Raw genomic sequence first — 19,834 nt, forward strand, 5'->3', positions numbered from 1 at the left:
ATATTTTAACACAGTGGCAGCTCATTCGAGATGAGCAGGTTAATGCCTCAATTAAACTGGAGGCTCAATTAATTTATATAAATGCATTCCATATTTGCATGCTAATATTTGCAAAGCATAACATCATGGTTCTGATTTTTTGGTGCTCCTTCAGTGAGTACACAGTAATAGACATGAGGAGATGAACAACTGGATTCATTAAAATGTCAGATGTGCTTCACATTTTCCGAAATGGATATCTGCATATTTATTAGTGCTCCAGTGTGTCAATGGGATAAATCTTCTGAATCGCTGGAGACACAGTACCACAGATTGATGGACCGCCAGGGAATAAGGGCACCATGGATGGCTAACCATCTCTAGACCACGAGAGAAGAAAACCTACAGGCTCCCAAGGGACAGAGATGAATGTCACAGCTTCTCGATGCAAATTAAGCGACAGACAAGTCACGCACAAAAAATAAAATGTTATTCTCTTTCAAAATATTCACCTACTTATCTCCCATTCCTGTCACTGGGTGGGGAGATCACAGTGTAAACATTTGAACAGACTGGAGTGAATTATTTTAAGGAGTAGGTCAATGTTGCAGAGTGATCACATTGAAAATTGGTTGACTTCCAACACATCTGTTGCTGAGATCTGGAGAGAGATGTAATTTTTTTCATGAATTTCATCCTGGGGAGCTCTGTCTTGCTGAAGTTTCTGTTTTATAGGCTGTTCCCTCTGAGCACACCAAGATAAACATCAACTACTGTTGGCTTGTCCGGAACTTACTGGTCATTTGTCCTTGATGGACTGTTGGATGCCAGCACATTCCTGAGTACAGAACTCCCTGCTGAGGGATGCACTACAGCTGGGGCAGCCATTATGAAGTTACACTGGAAAAAGATCACCAACTATGACCTTCTCGCCTTGGGGTAACTTACAGAAACCCCTTGGGCTAAAGCTTTTTACCAAATTCGTATCATGAGCTGTAAATGCATTGTGGTACCATGGAGTTTTGTTTTAGTCACTTATGGGATGTGGGTGTCATTGACTGGGCCAGCATTTATTGCCCATTCCTGATTACTCATGAGAAGGTGGTGGGGAGCTGTCTTCTTGAACTACTGCTTAGTGTGGGTACATCTGCAAAGCCATTAGGGAGGGAGTTCAAGGATTTTAATAGAGCAGTGATATATTTCCAAGTCAGGCTGGTGAATGGCTTGGAGGGGAACTTGTAGGTTGTAGTGGTGTTCACACGTGTCAGTTGCCCTTGTCCTTCTTGATGGAAGACATTGTGCGTTTGGAAGGTGTTGTCTAAGGAGCCTTAGTGAATTTCTGCAGTGCACCTTGAAGATAGTACACACTGCAGCTACTGAGTATTAGTGGTGGAGGGAATGGATGTTTGTGGATGTGATGTCAATGAAGCGGGTTGCTTTGTCCTGGATGGTGTCAAGCTTCTTGAGTGTTGTTGGGGCTATACTTATCCAGGCAACTGGGGAGTATTCTGTCACACTTCTGACTTGTGCCTTGTAGATGGTGGACAGGCTTTGGGGAATGAGGAGGTCCACAACCCTGAATTATAGATCGCCCTGTCACCACAGTGTTCCTAGCCTCTGACCCGCCCTTGCAGCCGCAGTATCTATTTGACTAGTTCAGTTTCTGGTCAGGCCAGTGTTAAACCCCAGGATGTTGAGTGCATCATGCTCAGTGGTGAAACATATTTTCTTGCATTTTCCATTCTGACCAGTTTGAAATGTTTTGGAATGGACCTTATGAATAAAGTATATTTTTGCAAAAGAAAATGAAAATTTGTTACTACTGTTACTGTGTGAGGTGCTGATTTGGTTAGAGCTAAAGAGAGGATACCTCATTGACAAGATCAGAGAGTTCTCTATTCAGGAACCTCTTGTGGAATCTTAAAGGGACCTGGATAGCGTGGGCCCTGGTGAGGTTAGCAATAGTATCATGTGAGCAGTACAGAGGCCTGTCACCACACCAGCAGGAACTCACTGAGTCTTTTATGCCACTGCCAGGCAACAAGGTGAGATTCTCGTTAGGCAACTGCAAGTTGTCTATTAAAGGGGATTATTGCTCATTAATGACCTTATTAACAATATACCTAGCCACATTAATATACAGCTTCCAATCTCATCAAACCCTTGAGCAAACAAGAATTCTCAGCATAGAGGTCAGAGTGGTACGTGTGTGTGTGTGTGTGTGTGTGTGTGTGTGTGTGTATGTGGGTGTGTGCCTGTGTGTGAGTGTTTGTGTGTGGGTATTGGTGTGTTCTTGTAAGTGTTTGTATTTGTATATATGGATGTATGCCTGTATGTGAGTGCTTGCGTGTGTTTGTGTGTATGCGAGCGAGTGTTTGCGTGTAGGTGTATGCCTGTGTGAATGTTTGTGAGCTTATCTGGTGTGTGCCTCTGTGTGTGTGTGTGTGTGTGTGTATTTCCAGGATCAGCCATCCCCTCAGATCAATCACAGACAGGGACATCTACAACCAGGATTGCGGATATTGGGTCAGAGACAGCCTTGTGGGGCCAATACTAACAGTTGGAGAATCGTCAGTCAGGTAGCTGTGAAGACAGTGGTCTGGGTCTGGTCAGCCATGACTAGGAGCTGCCCATTAAATTGAATCAGAGGTGAACACAGACCCTGATGTCCTTGATGGGATGGATGATGGGGGCTTCTGAAGGGCTGGGGGTGTCCTACAGAATATTCCAAACAGACTCTTCTGCATCATCCCAGACTTCTGTGTTCTGCATGTTAGAGGAGAGATTGGAGATGGGTGCAATCTTCCAAGGAGGTGGACAGTGACAATGGGGTGGAGATAAGGCTCTCTGTGAGTGGAACAGTGCTCATCTGTGTTGGGTGTTACAAACTGGAGGTGAACGATTCCAGAACAGTTAGTGAGACCTGAGTGCAGCAGGTAATCCGGATTGTAAAATAATTGTTGGCATTGTGCCAACATTTGAATCGTAGAATCCTTCCTGCCAATGGTTTTCCAGGTCCACAGGCAGTTTAAAGATGGTGCGATCCTTTTGTGGGTACCCATTGAGTTGCAGGTTATTCTGGGAATGGCATGTGATAAAAGAGGCACAGAACCTGGTGAGAGGACCCACCAGAGGGCATGGTGGGAAGTAAATGAAACAAAGTTTTATAAAATACAACGAGAGATCTTGTCAGGTCTCACTGTGAGAAACACACAACAAAACACTTAGCCAAAAACATATAAGATTCACCTCCATACCTTGTTGAAGCTCCACTATCTCATCAAGAGCTCCAAAAATATATCACCTCCAGACATGGCTCCCTCTGCTGGGTGGATCTGTAATAGTGTTATATGCTCTTAATTATGACAGATGCATAGAGGAACTCTCAAGTCTTTGTAAATAGCAGCATCAGTGAGTTAACAGTCCAATTTCTTTAATCTTAATAGCCACAGCTTCAAAGTATTGCCTGGTCTTTGAAGAAAAGCTGAGCAACAAGAGAACCTGATTTCCCTGGCACTGCTCCCTTCAGGCAAAAAAGTATCCATTTATCATCGCTTTGGCGCCCTTCATTTGCAAGTCAAATCCAAACTAACTGACTAATTTTCCATTCATTCCTTGAGTCCGAAGCTCCTTTAAAAAACTTCAAACTGCAAAAAAACTTCAGAGGTTGCACAACTTTCTCCATTCTGTGGATACTCTAAGCACCTTATAGTCTCTGTTGAGAATTCCATTAATTAAATTACCTATTGCTAGACCCCCAGCAATTCTGTGAAGTGCCACCTACAGAGCAGGCCACTGTCTCGAATCATTCACAGCCTCCAGAATTGCAGAAATGTTTGATGTTTGTGTGTCATGCAGAAGACATCAACCTGTAGAAAGATGTGTTTGAAAGAAATTGTGGTACTTGCAGATCAATCACGCACAGTATTGGACTAATTTCTCATCAAAGAAATGAATTTTAAAAATCTTGAAGCAAAAATAGAAGTTGCTGGAAAAGCTCAGCAGATCTGGCAGCATCTGTGGAGAGACATCGGAGTTCAGGTTTCAGGTCCAGTGATCCTTCTTCAGACCCTTCTTACTGGACCTGAAATGTTAACTCTGATTTCTCTCCACAGATCCTGCCAGACCTGTTGGGCTTTTCCAGCAGTTTCTGTTTTTATTTGCATCCACAATCCTTTCAGTTTTGTTTTTAAAAATAGCCTGTATTCATAAGATGTCACCTTACAATTAATGAATTCTGAAGTGTAGCCACATTATCATGTTGGAGTGCAACAGCCAATTTCTGCACAGTAAAGTCACTCCGATGAGATATGTAACCAGATAATTTGTTGATGTATTGAGGGATATATATTGACCAGTCAACACTTTCCTGTTCTTTTTTACAATAAATCCTACAGATATTTACATCTACATCAGAGCCTCTGCTTAACATGTCATTTGAAAAGTTGAGGGATGCCAACCGAGACTTTGTGGCTTAATTCTCTGGAATGGGACTTCAACCTTTGAACTCAGAGGCAAGAGCTGTCCCCAAGCCAGAGTTAATAGCATGGCCTTTACTTGTAGAAACCCTACTGTATCTTGGCAGCACTAATTCATGGTGGATCACTAACAAAAACAGACATTGCTGGAAAAACTCAGCAGGTCTGACAGCATCTGTGGAGAGAAAGCGGGGTGGATGTTCGGATCCAGCGACCCTTCTTCAGAACGGGTGACTCACTGCCCACTCCTCATGTGCAAGTCTTGGAGGGGGGCGGTCTTCATTTCTGATCAGGATCTCATTTGGAATGTTGTAGCATTCAGGGACAGTTTCTACCTTACACTGAGCTAGTGCTTTGAACAATGCTCTTTGGGCTGCTACCAAGAAAGTTTCATTTATTACCTCTTATCCAGACTGCAGAGAAAGATTCAAGTGACCAAACTGGAGGGTCTGTCGTTTGCAGTGCTACCTCAGCTTCCATTGGCTGAGTTGTCTGGCTGCACAGTCGGGGAAAATGCCAGATACTTTCTCCTGCAGACGTTTTGTCTCCCTGACCACAATGGGCTTCTCAGAGATCACTAGGAATGCTATTACCTTGGATCCTGTAAGGTCATTGCCAAGGACCAGGATGACCCTATCAACAGGCAGTGTCGGGACGATTCTCACAGTCACTCGTCCTGACAGAACATTGGTCTCCAGGTACAGCAGGAAGGGAGAATGGGTGTATAGCCTTCTCCAGTCCCTTTTACCAGCCCCTTAGGTGTGTTTTTGCTGGAAGGCTGTCCCTTTTCCCAATAGTTTGACCAACCCCAGTATTTCTCAGTGAGATGAAAGGTTTACTAGATTCGCATGGGGGAATTGTGGCTGCTATTTCTTTGAATACAAAATCCCAGGAACTCTCCGGGATTTTTTTTTTAACCTGAAGTTGGGATTATGGTTGGCAGGGACTGATTGGACTGAAGGGTCTGTTTCTGTGTGCTATGTGATTCTATGACTTATCCATTTCACCCGATCTGATTTCCTCTACACAGTGTTGGTGGGTGCGAGTGTCCCAGAGATGATCCCTGAAACAATCAGCAAGAAGGCGTCCTGTCTCCCCGATGTAGAGAAGATCACATCGGGTGAAGTGGATACAGTAGATGGCATTGGTGGAGGTACAGGTGAATTTCTGTCGAATGTGGAAGGATCCTTTGTGCCCTTGGATGGAGGGGAGGGGAGTGGTGTGGGCGCAGGTTTTACACTTCCTGCAGTGGCAGGGGAAGTGCCAAGGAGTGGGGTGTGAGCTGGCGGGGGGAGTGGACCTGACGAGGGTGTCGCGGAGGGAATGGTCTCTCTGGAATGCTGATAGAGGTGGGGAGGGGTATGGTCTGATTGGAGGTGGTGGAAATGGCGGAGGATGATGCGATGCATATGGAGATTGGTGAGGTGGAAGGTGAGGACCAGGGGGTTTTGTCCTTGTTGCTTTGGGAGGGGTGGGGTTCAAGGGCGGTGGCGCAGGAAGTGGAGGAAATGCGCTGGAGAGCATCATCAACCCCATAGGAGGGGAAATTGCAATCTTGGAAGAAGGAGTTCCATCTGGGATTTTCTAAGGTGCAATTGGTCATCCTGGGAACTGATGCAGTGGAAGCAGAGGAATTGGGAGTAAGGGATGGCATTTGTACAGAAGGTAGGTGGAAGGAGCTGTAGGAGACAGTGAGTTCTGCAGAGGCTGGAGATCAGAGTTGAGAGTGTGTTGCTGGAAAAGCACAGCAAGTCAGGCAGCATCCGAGGAGCAGAAAAATCGACATTTTGGGCTGGAGCCCTTCATCAGAAGGTAGCTGTGGGAGTCGGTGGGCTTGTAGTAGATGCCCATGGTTAATCAGTCTCTGGAGACAGTCATGGCAAGGTCCAGGAAGAGGAGGGAGGTGTCTGAGATGGTCCAGATGAATTTGAGGTCGGGATGGAAGAGAGCATGAGAGCACGAGGTGGCGCTGATACTGTCATTGATATAGTGGAGGAACATTGGTGCCAGTGTAACTGTGGAAGGTGGACTGTTCCATGTCTCTGGCCAACAGGCAGGCATAGCTGGGTCCCATGTGGATGCCCATGGCTACTCCTTTGGTTTGGTGGAAGTAGAAGGATTGGAAGGAGAAGTTGTTGAGGGTGAGGACCAGTTCAGTGAGGCAGATGAGGCTGTCAGAGGAAGGGTACTGATGGGGATGGCATGAGAGAAAGGAAGAGAGGGCTTGGAGACCTTTGTCATTGCAGATTGATGTGTACAGGCACTGGATGTCTATGGCAAAATTTTGGCGGAGATGAAAGGCGTGGGTGGTGTGCCGAACGTAGGTGGGATGTTCCTGGACTAAGTGGGAAAGGACCCCGTCCCCCACCCCAGTCTTCACCTTCCACCCCACCAACCCCCGCATACATCGCATTATCCTCTGCCCTGCCCGGCACCTCCAAACGGACTCCACCACCAGAGATATATTTCCCTTCCCACCCCTATCAGCATCATCTGCGACTCTCTCGTCAGGTCCACGCTCCCCTCCTCCCCCCCCCACCAGCCCACACCCCACTCCTGGCACCTTCCCCTACCATCAAAGGAATTCCAAAACCTGTGCCCACACCACTCCCCTCACCTCCATCCAAGGCCCCCAAAGAATCCTTCCGCATTCGACAGAAATTTATCTGTACCTCCATCAATGTCATCTATTGTATCCTCTATCCACATCGGGGAGACAGGACGCCTTCTTGCCAATTGTTTCAGGGATCATCTCTGGGACACTCGCACCCACCAACCCCACCACCCCGTGGCTGAACACTTTAACTCCCCTTCCCAATCCATCAAGGACATGCAGGTCCTGGGCCTCCTCCACCGCCAAACCCTTACAATCTGACTCCTGGAGAAAGGACGCCTCATATTCTACCTTGCGACATTACAACCACACGGAATCAACGTGGATTTTGCCAGTTTCCTCATTTCCCCTAACCCCACATTACCTCAGTCCCAAGCGTCCAACTCGGCACCGCCCTGCTGACCTGTCCATCACCTTTCCTGTCTATCTGCCCCCCCAACCTAGCACCTTCTCTCTCACCTTCATCTTCCTATCGCATTCTCAGCTACCCTTCCCCCTAACCCCAACCCCTTCCATTTGTCTCTCAGCCCTGACCCACAAGCCTCATTCCTGATGATGGGCTTATGCCCGAAATGTCGATTCTCCTGCTCCTCGGATGCTGCCTGACCTGCTGTGCTTTTCCAGCACCACACTCTCGAGTCTCGGGGTGTGGTTCTACTATTTCTGTGACTTCATAAGAACATGCAAATCAGAAGCAAATGTCAGTCATTCAGCTCCTGTTCCAGCATCCAATAAGGTCAAGGCTGATCTGATTGTAGCTTTCCATTCACATTACTGCCAATGCCTGCTAAGTTTCAACGCTTTCCAGACAGGAGACCCCCAAGGCATAAAGCTTTGGGTGAGGACAGATGACCTTATTTATATATCTGCACCATTGGTTGGTTCCAACACGCTCAATTTCAAAGTGATCTCTTCCTCTTGGTTCCATTCATCACTCCCCAATCCAGTCCCCCCACCGCCAAAGGAGCTAAAAGATATTTTGATTCATCTGAGTCAGTCATGAGAAGTAGACGGTAGAACATTCTGTACCCATTACAGTGGATGTCCCCGGTAACATTAGCATTTGTAGCTGCACCATTGGTTTCAAGGTGTAGGTTTTATTGAAATTCTTTTTGAAGATTTTCCTTCTGATGGCTCAAAGCATTCAGAAAGAGAGCAGTGTCTTTTTCCTTCCCTTACCAGCAGTGCAAGGGACTTAATGTCTCCAAAGTATAACCTGAGTCTCCAAAGTATAACCTGGTCTCTAGGTTAATAATCTAGCAATAATACCACCAAGCCATCACCTCCCCTGTTCTCACAGTGTTACCTTCACAGCGCACTAGTGCACACACTAGAATGTCAGGCCACTATCACCTTCATATCATATTTGAAAGGTGCTTCAAATAGCATTTTTAATATTTTTTACAAGCATCAAGCCCTGTTTGCCCATCATCCATCTGCGCACGGACTAACAGCAATTAATACCTAGTCTGGCAACATACAACATATGACAGAACAAAAACAAGCCATTCAGCCCGTCAAATCCATGCTGACTCTTTCAAAGACTAATCTCATCAGTTCCATTCCCTTGCTCATTCCTCACATCTTTGCAATTTGCTTTTCCCCTCTGTGAAAAGTTTAATTTTTTTTCCCACAGCTGCTACTGAATCTATTTCCCATAGGAAGGACTAAATCATATCTATTCATATCCTGAGATTACCTGGTGGTCTTTAGCCAAATAGGTTTGAACTTCCAAAGAATGCAACTGATAAAGATTTTATCAGGCAACACAATTCACAAAGCTATGTGAGAAACAAAGCTCACTCACTTCAATAATTTCAGTCCGAGACAAGATCTGAAGCAATCAGTATGTTTATTGTACGCTTGCAAGTGTGGTGCCTAAAATAGACACACAGAGTTTAGCAAGTACATATCTTATATAGGATTCACTACTCCAAACCCGGTGCCCATTATTATTGTTTATCTCTTGCCTTATCCAGCCTTGTGCATAACCAAGTACAAGTTTTACTCGGCCATTTCACCACATCCTGCTGTGGCCCATTGTTAGGTATATCCTTCTTCATGATTATCTACTTCCTCCACATGTGCGATTTCCTCCCTTTCCCTAACCATATTGATCCTTATGACCTTTTAATTGGGGTTTGTTTTTGTGTTTTTGCAAAAGTGGGAAACAGATGCTTATAACTACTGCTTGTACAAGCAGATCTGGCTTAACCTACATCCTCACAGCACCTTATCTATTTGTCTACCATTGTTAGCAGGCACCTTTCATTCTTGCATTCACATTTTAGCTAATACAAAAACAATTATATATTTCCTCCACATAGTTTTGGGCGGCACGGTGGCACAGTGGTTAGCACTGCTGCCTCACAGCGCCAGAGACCCGGATTCAGTTCCTGTCTCAGGCGACTCTCTGTGTGGAGTTTGCACATTCTCCCCGTGTCTGCGTGGGTTTCCTCCGGGTGCTCCGGCTTCCTCCCACAGTCCAAAGATGTGCAGGTTAGGTGAATTGGCCATGCTAAATTGCCCGTAGTGTTAGGTAAGGGGTAGATGTAGATGTAAGGGTATGGGTGGGTTGCGCTTCGGCGGGGCGGTATGGACTTGTTGGGCCGAAGGGCCTGTTTCCACTCTGTAAGTAATCTAATCTAATCTAATCTTGTTGACTCAGCTCTTGGGTTGAAACAATTATACATTGGTGTGAGTACATAAGTAATTATGATTGCAGAAGTAACACTACTTTACCTATATCCCACAATTTCCCCCTTTTTCTTTAATTACCATTTGTTATCTTCTGCATTTTTTTTAAAGCATCGTCCCCAAAATTCGCAAGCATCATTCCGGAGATTTCATTTATCTTGGTCTCACTCATCCCCTCATTATTTAATCGATAAAGTTCCTCTGCCTGATTCCCTTTTAGGGGCACCTGTTTCATTAAGGCTGTCTCAATCAGTCTTTGGGTGAGCCCTCGTATACAGGGTATGATACAACAGCCAATGGCTACCAATACCTCGACTACTACTATCAGGGAAGTAAGGATGGAAACCACCATCCCCTTCCATTTTCCAAACCAGGATTCAAGCCATCCCGTGAGAGATGTGTCTACTCCTGAATTCTCAGTCAGTTCCTCTGCTAAGGTAGTCAATCCCCTTAAAGCCCGAGTAATTGAACCATCAGGTGCAGTGTTATTAGGAATAAAAGTACAACAGCTTCCTCCTAACATCACACACACACACACACACCCTTTTTCTGCTAAAATCATATCAAGGGCCATTCTATTTTCCCATGCCATCCTACTTGTCGCATCAAGCTGGTCTGATATTCCTTTAACCGCATCTCTTGTATAATTTATAAATCGCTGTTGATTATAGAAAATGTAATTTGTCCAATCTACATTTTTATTAATTGTTACCCACCAAAAGAGAGCTGACTCAAAGCCTGCTGTAATCTGATTATGAACATTGAACTCATCAGGTACCCCGCTAGGGACTCCTACAGAATCGAGAGAAATCCTGTCATTGAAAGAAGTGTCTAACAGTGATCTCTTACTCCTTCCCTTTTTCCCTACTATCTTTTCCTTTTCAAATGCCAGGGTAAATGGAATTGCCAATTGTACAATTGCACATATCCCTCTCCAATCCGGAGGGAGGGTGGGTCTCAGTATTTTGCCTCCACAGTACCACCACAGATCCGCACGGGGAACCTTTAAGTGCTGAGTAGTTCCCTCCCTTGTCCGTTTCGATGACATTCTTAATCCCTATACATAATTTCAGCTCCCACAAATCTCTAGATTTGTACCTTGTCTACGCACACACAATGTGTGACTTCCGACTGCAGCTGAAAACGTAGGGGGGGGCTTTTGAATCTTTCTTCTCCAAGGGAGGGAACATCAGAGATAGGGAGGAACAATTCCTATCATTCCATGCAGTCTAATCCTGATACAGGGCTATTATACATTTCATGCCCTTCCTGTCTCGCTTCCACCCAAGCAGAAAGGGGACGACCTGGGCCACTGGCCTACTGGAGGCACATGCATAGCAATTGCTCTTATTCAGAATTTTTACAGTATACTTTACCCATTTAACCCAGGCATTTGCATCCCCATATCCAGTTTCTATGTCAATGGTCTGTTTTAAGTCCTTTACCCCTATAATTTTTACTACTTTAAGGTCATCGGGAGGGGTGAAAGGTTGTACCTTATTATCCAGTAGTTCTACTCGTTTTCCCTGTCCTACACTAATTCGAAAACAGTCATGATTTGGAGATGCCGGTGTTGGACTGGGGTGTACAAAGTTAAAAATTGTACAACACCAGGTTATAGTCCAACAGGTTTAATTGGAAGCACTCTAGCTTTCCAATTAAACCTGTTGGACTATAACCTGGTGTTGTGTGATTTTTAATTCGAAAACAACAGCCTGAGAAATCATTCCTGTTTGCTTTAATTTATATCCCAAATGTTTCATTTAATTGTATCTTATAGGTGCCCCCACCCCAGAATCGCTTCGTGCCATGTGGTTTTCTTTATCGTTAAGTATATTGGGTTACACTTTTTATCAGGACAATCGAGAGCTGGTCGGAAGGGGGCCCGGTGTACTGTGACGAGACCATTATACCAAGTACCATCCCCAAGGCCATCCCCATAGGACATAAGATGTACCTCTGAGCTGCAGTACTGTCTCTGACTATCCACATCCCCACAATTTACTAAGCTGCATGCATCAGCGTCTATTACTTGTGGATTATCAGACTTAGGAACCGTTAATAACACAAATGACATTTGACAAAATCCCGATACTAAGAGGGCTAGCATCATAACTCTAAAGATCCCCAGCATTCTAAAAAAAAAGTGCTGAAGCACAAAAAGACTTAATATACAATCCTACAGAAATAATCCCGCGCTCGCGTTGCCACTGTATAATCAGTTACTCAAAGTCTCTTTAGTCTGAGTTTCAGTGGGTCTTGCGTTGATTCGGCTGTCCAGACTTCTTCCTCAACTGGAGATTCCACTGGCCCTTTGATCTGAGTGTAGTGAGTCCAGCCTTTCCCTACCATCCTTATTGCTGTTTCTGTCAAAAGAGCCTGATACGGCCCTTCTCAGTCTGGCTGCAATTTAGTCTCTGTCCATGATTTTACTAAGACCCAATCGCCCAGCCGGATGGGATGAACGGTGAATTCAAGGGGCGGAGTCTATACCAATAAACCCTGTTTCCTGAGGAAAGACAAAGAGGAGGACAAGCCCAGTATATACTTCTTTAAGAACAAGTCTTTAGTTTCAGGAATTGGCAATTCTCCATTCGTTCCCAGATAAGGTAATCCAAATAAGATTTCATAGGGGGATAATCCCAAATCTTCCCTTGGGGCTGTTCGCACTCGCAAGAGAGCTATAGGTAAACATTTGGTCCAAGGGAGTCTGGTTTCTATTATCAATTTAGAGAGCTGTTGTTTGAGTGTTTGGTTCATTCTCTCAACACTTCCTGATGATGGCGGGTGCCATGGAGTATGGAACTCCCAGGAAATTCCCAACCCTTTCATTATTCTGTGTAACACTTCAGAGGTAAAATGGTCAGAATCTATACGGTTCACTAGCCCATATTGGGGAATTATGTGCTCTAATATTGTTTTAGAAACCCCACTCACAGTGGTGGTAGCTAGGGGGTATGCCTCAACCCAACCAGATAGATGATCTACTATGACCAGCATATATTTTAGTCTTCCTACTCTGGGTAGTTCAGTATAATCTACGTGTATACTCTGGAAGGGTCTCAATCCTGGGTCTCTTCCTCCCGGGGTCTGTTTTCTCAAGACTTTCTTATTTACCTTTCTGCATATTATACATCCCTCCCATATTTGTTTAGCAATTGTATATATTCCTTTACATCCATATTCCCTAAGTCACACATTACTTGTATTCCCCAATGGCTGCCTTGGTGTAGGACAGCCATAATTTCTCGTATCATCATTTTGTTTAACATTTCCCTTCCATCAGGTAACCTCCAATGCCCATCTGCTGTTTTTGCAGCCCCTAAATCTTTCAATTCTTTTTCCTCTCTTTCAGTAAATATAGGAGCTTCCCGAGGACCTGGGACAGTAGGTATTAGGGAGTGAATCACCACTTCTTGTGGGTTCAGGGCTGCTTCCTTAGCCACTTCATCGGCTAATCTATTCTCCCTAACTTCTGGTTCATTTCCTTTCTGATGACCATTTACATGCACTAACGCTATTTCTCGGGGGAGTAATAGGGACTCCAAACCCATTTAATTAACTCCTCATGTACTAATTCCTTCCCCCGGCTATTGATCAGTCCTCTTTCCTTCCATATCTTTCTGAAAGTGTGCACAACACCAAATGCATATTTACAGTCAGTGTATACTGTTCCCTCTTTATTTTCTAATGTCCTAAGGGCTCTTTCCAATGCATAGAGTTCGCAGGTCTGAGCTGACCACCCATTTGGCAACCTTCCTGCCTCTATCACACTACCCTTCATCCCGTCTACGACTGCATACCCATTATGTCTTTTCCCTTCTGTCACCCGGGATGATCCGTCTATAAAAAGTCGGGCTCCTGCATGAAGCGGAACATCTCTCAGGTCCATGCGGACCTTAGTTTGGTATTCTATAATGTCAAGGCAGTCGTGCTCTGGATTCTGAGGAGAGTCTCCTTCCCCTTTCCAAAGAAAAGCAGCTGGGTTTAAACAATTGCCCGTGACCTACACTAGATCATCCTTTTCTATTAATATTGCCTCATATTTCAGAATCCGCGAGTCTGTCAACCATTGCCCAGCTTTTTGGTTTAGGATCGTTCTCACTTGGTGTGGGGTGCTTACTATTAGGGGTCCCCCAAATGTAAGCTTTCTGCTTTCCTCCACCAACAGTGCAGTGGCAGCCACGGCCTGCACACACTCAGGCCACCCCCGGGATACTGGATCCAATAGCTTCGAAAGATATGCTACTGGTTGTCTCATTCCTCCCCACCTCTGGGTTAATACTCCCAAAGCTGCTCCCTTATCCACAGTAGCAAAGAGGTGGAAAGGTTTATCGAGAGAAGGTAAGGCTAACACGGGGGCATGGATCAGATCTCTTTTGAGTTTCTCAACTAGTTCTTTTTCCTCATCATCCCAACTTAGACACTTTGGTTCCTCCTCTAATAATTTGAGATATAATTTCTTAGTCTTTTGAGCATAAGAATCAATCCACAATCTGCAATAACCCGTTAGACCCAAAAATTTACGTAACTCCCGTTTAGTGCTGGGCAGCAGCATTCCCACTATTCCTTCTATCCGTTCCGGGCTTATCTTTCATTTTCCCTCGCTAACTAAATGTCCCAAGGATTTCACTTGACGCTCCACATATTGTAGTTTGTTTTTAGATACTCGCAGTCCCTGCTGACCCAGGAAATTCGATAATTTGTTAGTTGCTTCTACTACATTTTCTCTTCTTTTTCCTGTTACTAAGAGGTCATCTACATACTGCAACAGGGTAGTTCCCTTGGGGCTGCTAAATTTCTCCAATATTTGTTCTAGCATCTGCCCAAATAAATTCGGGGATTCCATAAACCCCTGGGGGAGCACGGTCCTCCAGTATTGCTGCTTCCGTCTTGTCTTGGGATCTTCCCATTCAAAGGCAAACAAATTCCTACTTTCCTCTGCCAAGGGACAAGCCCAAAAGGCATCCTTTAAATCTATCACACTAAACCATTTGTGGTCATGAGGGATCTTACTTAATAACGTATAGGGATTTGGCACCACTGGATGCCTGATCTATACTATTCAATTCAATGTTCTCAAATTCTGCACCAATCGATAAGTTCCATCGGATTTTCCCACTGGTAGAATTGGGGTATTATAAGGAGACATACATGGCTCCAACAGTCCATCTCTATCAGTCCTTCAATTACTGGCTGCAGTCTTTGTTTGCCTTCTGTGGAAATGGGATATTGTTGCTCACAGACAACGTTCCCTTTCCTTTTTAAACTTATTTCTAGGGGAGGGATTTGTATTTTTCCACAATTCCCTTCCCTAGCCTATACAATAGGGTCTATCTCTCTCTCCATATCCTCTGTCAACATTGCCATTTGTACAACTAATTCTTTTTCCTGAATTCCAATCCCCAGTCCTAAGAGGATAATTAAATTTCTCCCTAGAAAGTTACTTCCTATGTCAGGGATATACAGCAGTTCCCCTGTGACCCTATCCTTAGGACCTTCTATCATCATAGGTTCAAATAATGGAACAGTATATCCTTCCCCTTTTACCCCGGAAACAATAATTGACCGTGTCGACATTCTTGCTTTCTTTGGTTTAAAATTCAGCGATGACCGTGCTGCCCCTGTATCTACGAGGAAGACTACCTCTTCCCTACAGGGTCCCACCTTCAAGTTTATCAAGGGTTCCTGGTGGGTTCCTGGGGGCAGGAACTCCTGACACCCCTATTCGTCATCAAACTTCATGAGTGGAATTGCCCTCTCTTCCCTTTGTAGATCAGGACACTCCCGCTTAAAATGCCCTATCTTTCTGCAATAATAGCATCCTGCCTGTGGACACTTCCATCTCTGCCCCTGTCGCTCGAACCCTCTATGAAACGCTCCCCCTTGTCCTCTCTGTCTGACATGCTGCCACCCGCCGCTCCGATTGCTCAATATTGGTTCCATTCTTTTCTTAACTACCTCATCAACCGTAGCTACCATCATTTTTGCCTTCTATTTTTGTCTCTCATCCTCTCTCTTTACAAACACTTTCTGTGCCTCTCTTAACAATTCATCTAATGATTTTTCACTCCACCCTTCTATCTTCTGTATCTTTCTCTGTATGTCTGGCCATGCCTTTGTCACAAAATGTACTTTCAAAAGACCCTGTGCCACTGGGTCCTCAGGGTTCATTCCAGAATATTTCTGCATTGAGTCTCTTAATCTTTGCAAGAAAGCTGAGGGAGTCTCATCTTTCTCCTGTCTAACTTCAAAGACTTTAGTCAAATTCTGCGACTTCGGAACTGCCTCTCTTATTCCTTTTAGAATTGGGTCTTTCAATTCCCTCATTTCTTCTCTATGCTCCGGGTTTTGATTTTCCCACTGGGGGTCTCTGAGGGGAAACTTTGTGTCTCCCTGTCCAGCATCCCCATCTCCAATGGGATGTTCCCTGTCCCATATTTTAATGGCTGCTCCTCGTATAAGTCCCCTTTCTTCCCCAGTAAATAGTATATTCAAAATAGACATTAACTCATGTATACAGACTGGGCCCCAAGAATTGATCAATTTGTTCAGACAACCCTACCGGATCCTCAACCAGGACCTTCATCTCCTTTTTAAATGTTCTTACCTCCCCACTGGTGAGGGGGGCACTTACAAACCCAATTTCTTTGTCCCCTATTGGTACCTCCCGAAGGGAATACCTCCCGAAGGCTTATGCGGAAAGTCAGGAGGCACGGGATAGAGGGAAATTTGGCCAATTGGATAGAAAACTGGCTAACCGGTCGAAGTCAGAGAGTGGTGGTAGATGGTAAATATTCAGCATGGAGTCCAGTTACAAGTGGAGTTCCGCAGGGATCAGTTCTGGGTCCTCTGCTGTTTGTAATTTTTATTAATGACTTAGAGGAGGGAGTCGAAGGGTGGGTCAGTAAATTTGCAGATGATACAAAGATAGGTGGAGTTGTGGACAGTGAGGAGGGCTGTTGTCGGCTGCAGAGGGACTTAGATATGATGCAGAGCTGGGCTGAGGAGTGGCAGATGGAGTTCAACCCTGCCAAGTGTGAGGTTGTCCATTTTGGAAGAACAAATAAGAATGCGGAATACAGGGTTAATGGTAGGGTTCTTGGTCAGGTGGAGGAACAGAGGGATCTTGGGGTCTATGTACATAGATCTTTGAAGGTTGCCACTCAGGTGGATAGAGTTTGTAAGAAGGCCTATGGAGTATTATCGTTCATTAGCAGAGGGATTGAATTCAAGAGTCGTGAGGTGATGTTGCAGCTGTACAGGACTTTGGTTAGGCCACATTTGGAGTACTGTGTGCAGTTCTGGTCGCCTCACTTTAGGAAAGATGTGGAAGCTTTGGAGAGGGTGCAGAGAAGATTTACCAGGATGTTGCCTGGAATGGAGAGTAGGTCGTACGAGGATAGGTTGAGAGTTCTCGGCCTTTTCTCGTTGGAACGGCGAAGGATGAGGGGTGCCTTGATAGAGGTTTATAAGATGATCAGCGGAATAGATAGAGTAGACAGTCAGAAACTTTTTCCCCGGGTACAACAGAGTGTTACAAGGGGACATAAATTTAAGGTGAAGGGTGGAAGGTATAGGGGAGATGTCAGGGGTGGGTTCTTTACCCAGAGAGTGGTGGGGGCTTGGAATGCGCTGCCCGAGGGAGTGGTAGAGTCAGATTCATTGGCGACCTTTAAGCGGCATTTGGATAGGTACATGGATGGGTGCTTAATCTAGGATAGAAGTTCGGCACAACATCGTGGGCTGAAGGGCCTGTTCTGTGCTGTATTGTTCTATGTTCTATGTTCTATGTTCTATGAATAAGTCTTTACGTTCTTCCCCTTTTATTGTTTTTGTTTTTCCCCCTTCGGTTTTGGTTTAGATACTCCAGAGGCCTCCTCTACATCAACTTTATCTTCCCTTTCTTTTGTTGAGGATTGAGGGTCAGAAACAACAACATCCCTGTCCACCGCCCTTTTGTCCTCCTCTTGTGGGTCATCCGTTCCCTGTCCCTGTCAGTCTATCTCTTCTCCTCCCCCAATTTCACCCAATCTGATTTTATGGTATGGGGGAGGGGGGGGGGGCAAGCAGCCAAGAGGATCCCAGGGACTGGGTGGGGCAGAGAGGGAATCCTTTGTCTTTACTACCATCATTCCCAAACTGCCCTTCCAACAGGACACATAGTCCGCCTCTTCTTGACTAAAAGGTTGTTTTTTATTTACATACAACTCTAAATACTGACATACCCAATCCTCGTCCGAACCGTACTTTGGCCAGAAGACAGCCGGGGGAAGGATTGGTTCTTTGGTCCATACTAAACAACAATATTTAATCATTTTCTTTTTATCCTTTACCCTTGTACAAGTGTTACTTGTCCATTCCCGCAATATCCTCCCCAACGGACTTTCAGGAGGAATGTTACCAGGGACTTTTTCTTCCTTTACTCAGTGACAGTTACTCTGCCTACCCCCCATTTCTCGGGGCCCTCGCCAGTCCCTCAGCAATTAAATACCCCTTTTCCCAGCCACCAATGCAATACTTAAAAGTCAGTTTTCTTACCTTGGTCTGTGCACAGAGTTGCCTGGCCCCTTGTTGCCATATTTTCTATCGACCTCCTTTCACCATCTGATTCAGATGTCTCTCTTGTGGGATTTGTACCAGTCGCCCAAGGGAGTGGACCAAACTGGGACACGAGACCACTCCTCAATTGGGAATGGGACGCGTCTTCCCAGTGTCCAGGGCCAGCCACTCCCCCCGGCGATGGAAGAACATCCCGGACGAGCCCCCAGTTGTGAGAAACAAAGCTCACTCACTTCAATAATTTCAGTCCGAGACAAGATCTGAAGCAATCAGTATGTTTATTATACGCTTGCCTAAAATAGACACAAGAGTTTAGCAAGTACATATCTTATATAGGATTCACTACTCCAAACCCGGTGCCCATTATTATTGTTTATCTCTTGCCTTATCCGGTCTTGTGCATAACCAAGTACAAGTTTTACTCGGCCATTTCATCACATCCTGCTGTGGCCCATTGTTAGGTATATCCTTCTTCATGATTATCTACTTCCTCCACATGTGCGATTTCCTCCCTTTCCCTAACCATATTGATCCTTATGGCCTTTTAATTGGAGTTTGTTTTTGTGTTTTTGCAAAAGTAGGAAACAGATGCTTATAACTACTGCTTGTACAAGCATATCTGGCTTAACCTACATCCTCACAGCACCTTATCTATTTGTCTACCATTGTTAGCAGGCACCTTTTATTCTTGCATTCACATTTTAGCTAATACAAAAACAATTATATATTTCCTCCACATAGTTTTCATTCTTGTTGACTCAGCTCTTGGGTTGAAACAATTATACATTGGTGTGAGTACATTTACCTTTATAGGTAATTATGATTGCAGAAGTAACACTACTTTACGTATATCCCACAGCTAGAACTCGGTTTTATAATTCTTAGACTTGTGAGCAATTCCCCTCAAATTCTCCCTGTCGCTGTAGCCTCCTCAAGCCCTCTCTCCATCAGAGGACACAGTGCCCCTCCAATACTGCCTTCTTGAGCAGGTTCAGTTGGTCAGTTGCCTGAGCATTAAAATCCAGAATTTCCTCACCAAACCTCGCTGTCATGTCTCCCTCTTTTTCTTCCTTTAAGCTGCTCCTTAAATCCGACCAAGTCGACTGTGCTTTTCTGGTGGTTTGTTGCTTGGCTCAGTGACCGTTCATTTCTGTTGCATGACCTTCCTTTGAAGCATGTTGAGATATTTCGTGACATTAAAGGTCCTCCAGAAATACAAGTACTCATTTTTCCAGTTTGTGAAATTGCTTGCTATCCGAAATGAACTTCACGTTCTCAAGGAGTTAATGCTGGCTGCTGTGAAAATTAAACACTAGCAGTATTAATGTATCCCCCGTAATGCAGCCTTACTTCAGTAGCTCCTAGATGAGATTCTATTGACAGGTCTGATCGTATCTCCATGACCAATATCTGACCTCTCTCATTGTCTCGAGACCCATTCAGAGCTGAGATTAGCAAGGATGTACTCAACACTTTCACACTTCAATGGCTGTGATCTGAAATC

The sequence above is a fragment of the Chiloscyllium punctatum genome, chromosome 44 (genome assembly GCF_047496795.1).
Source record: "Chiloscyllium punctatum isolate Juve2018m chromosome 44, sChiPun1.3, whole genome shotgun sequence".
Lineage (NCBI taxonomy): Eukaryota > Metazoa > Chordata > Chondrichthyes > Orectolobiformes > Hemiscylliidae > Chiloscyllium > Chiloscyllium punctatum.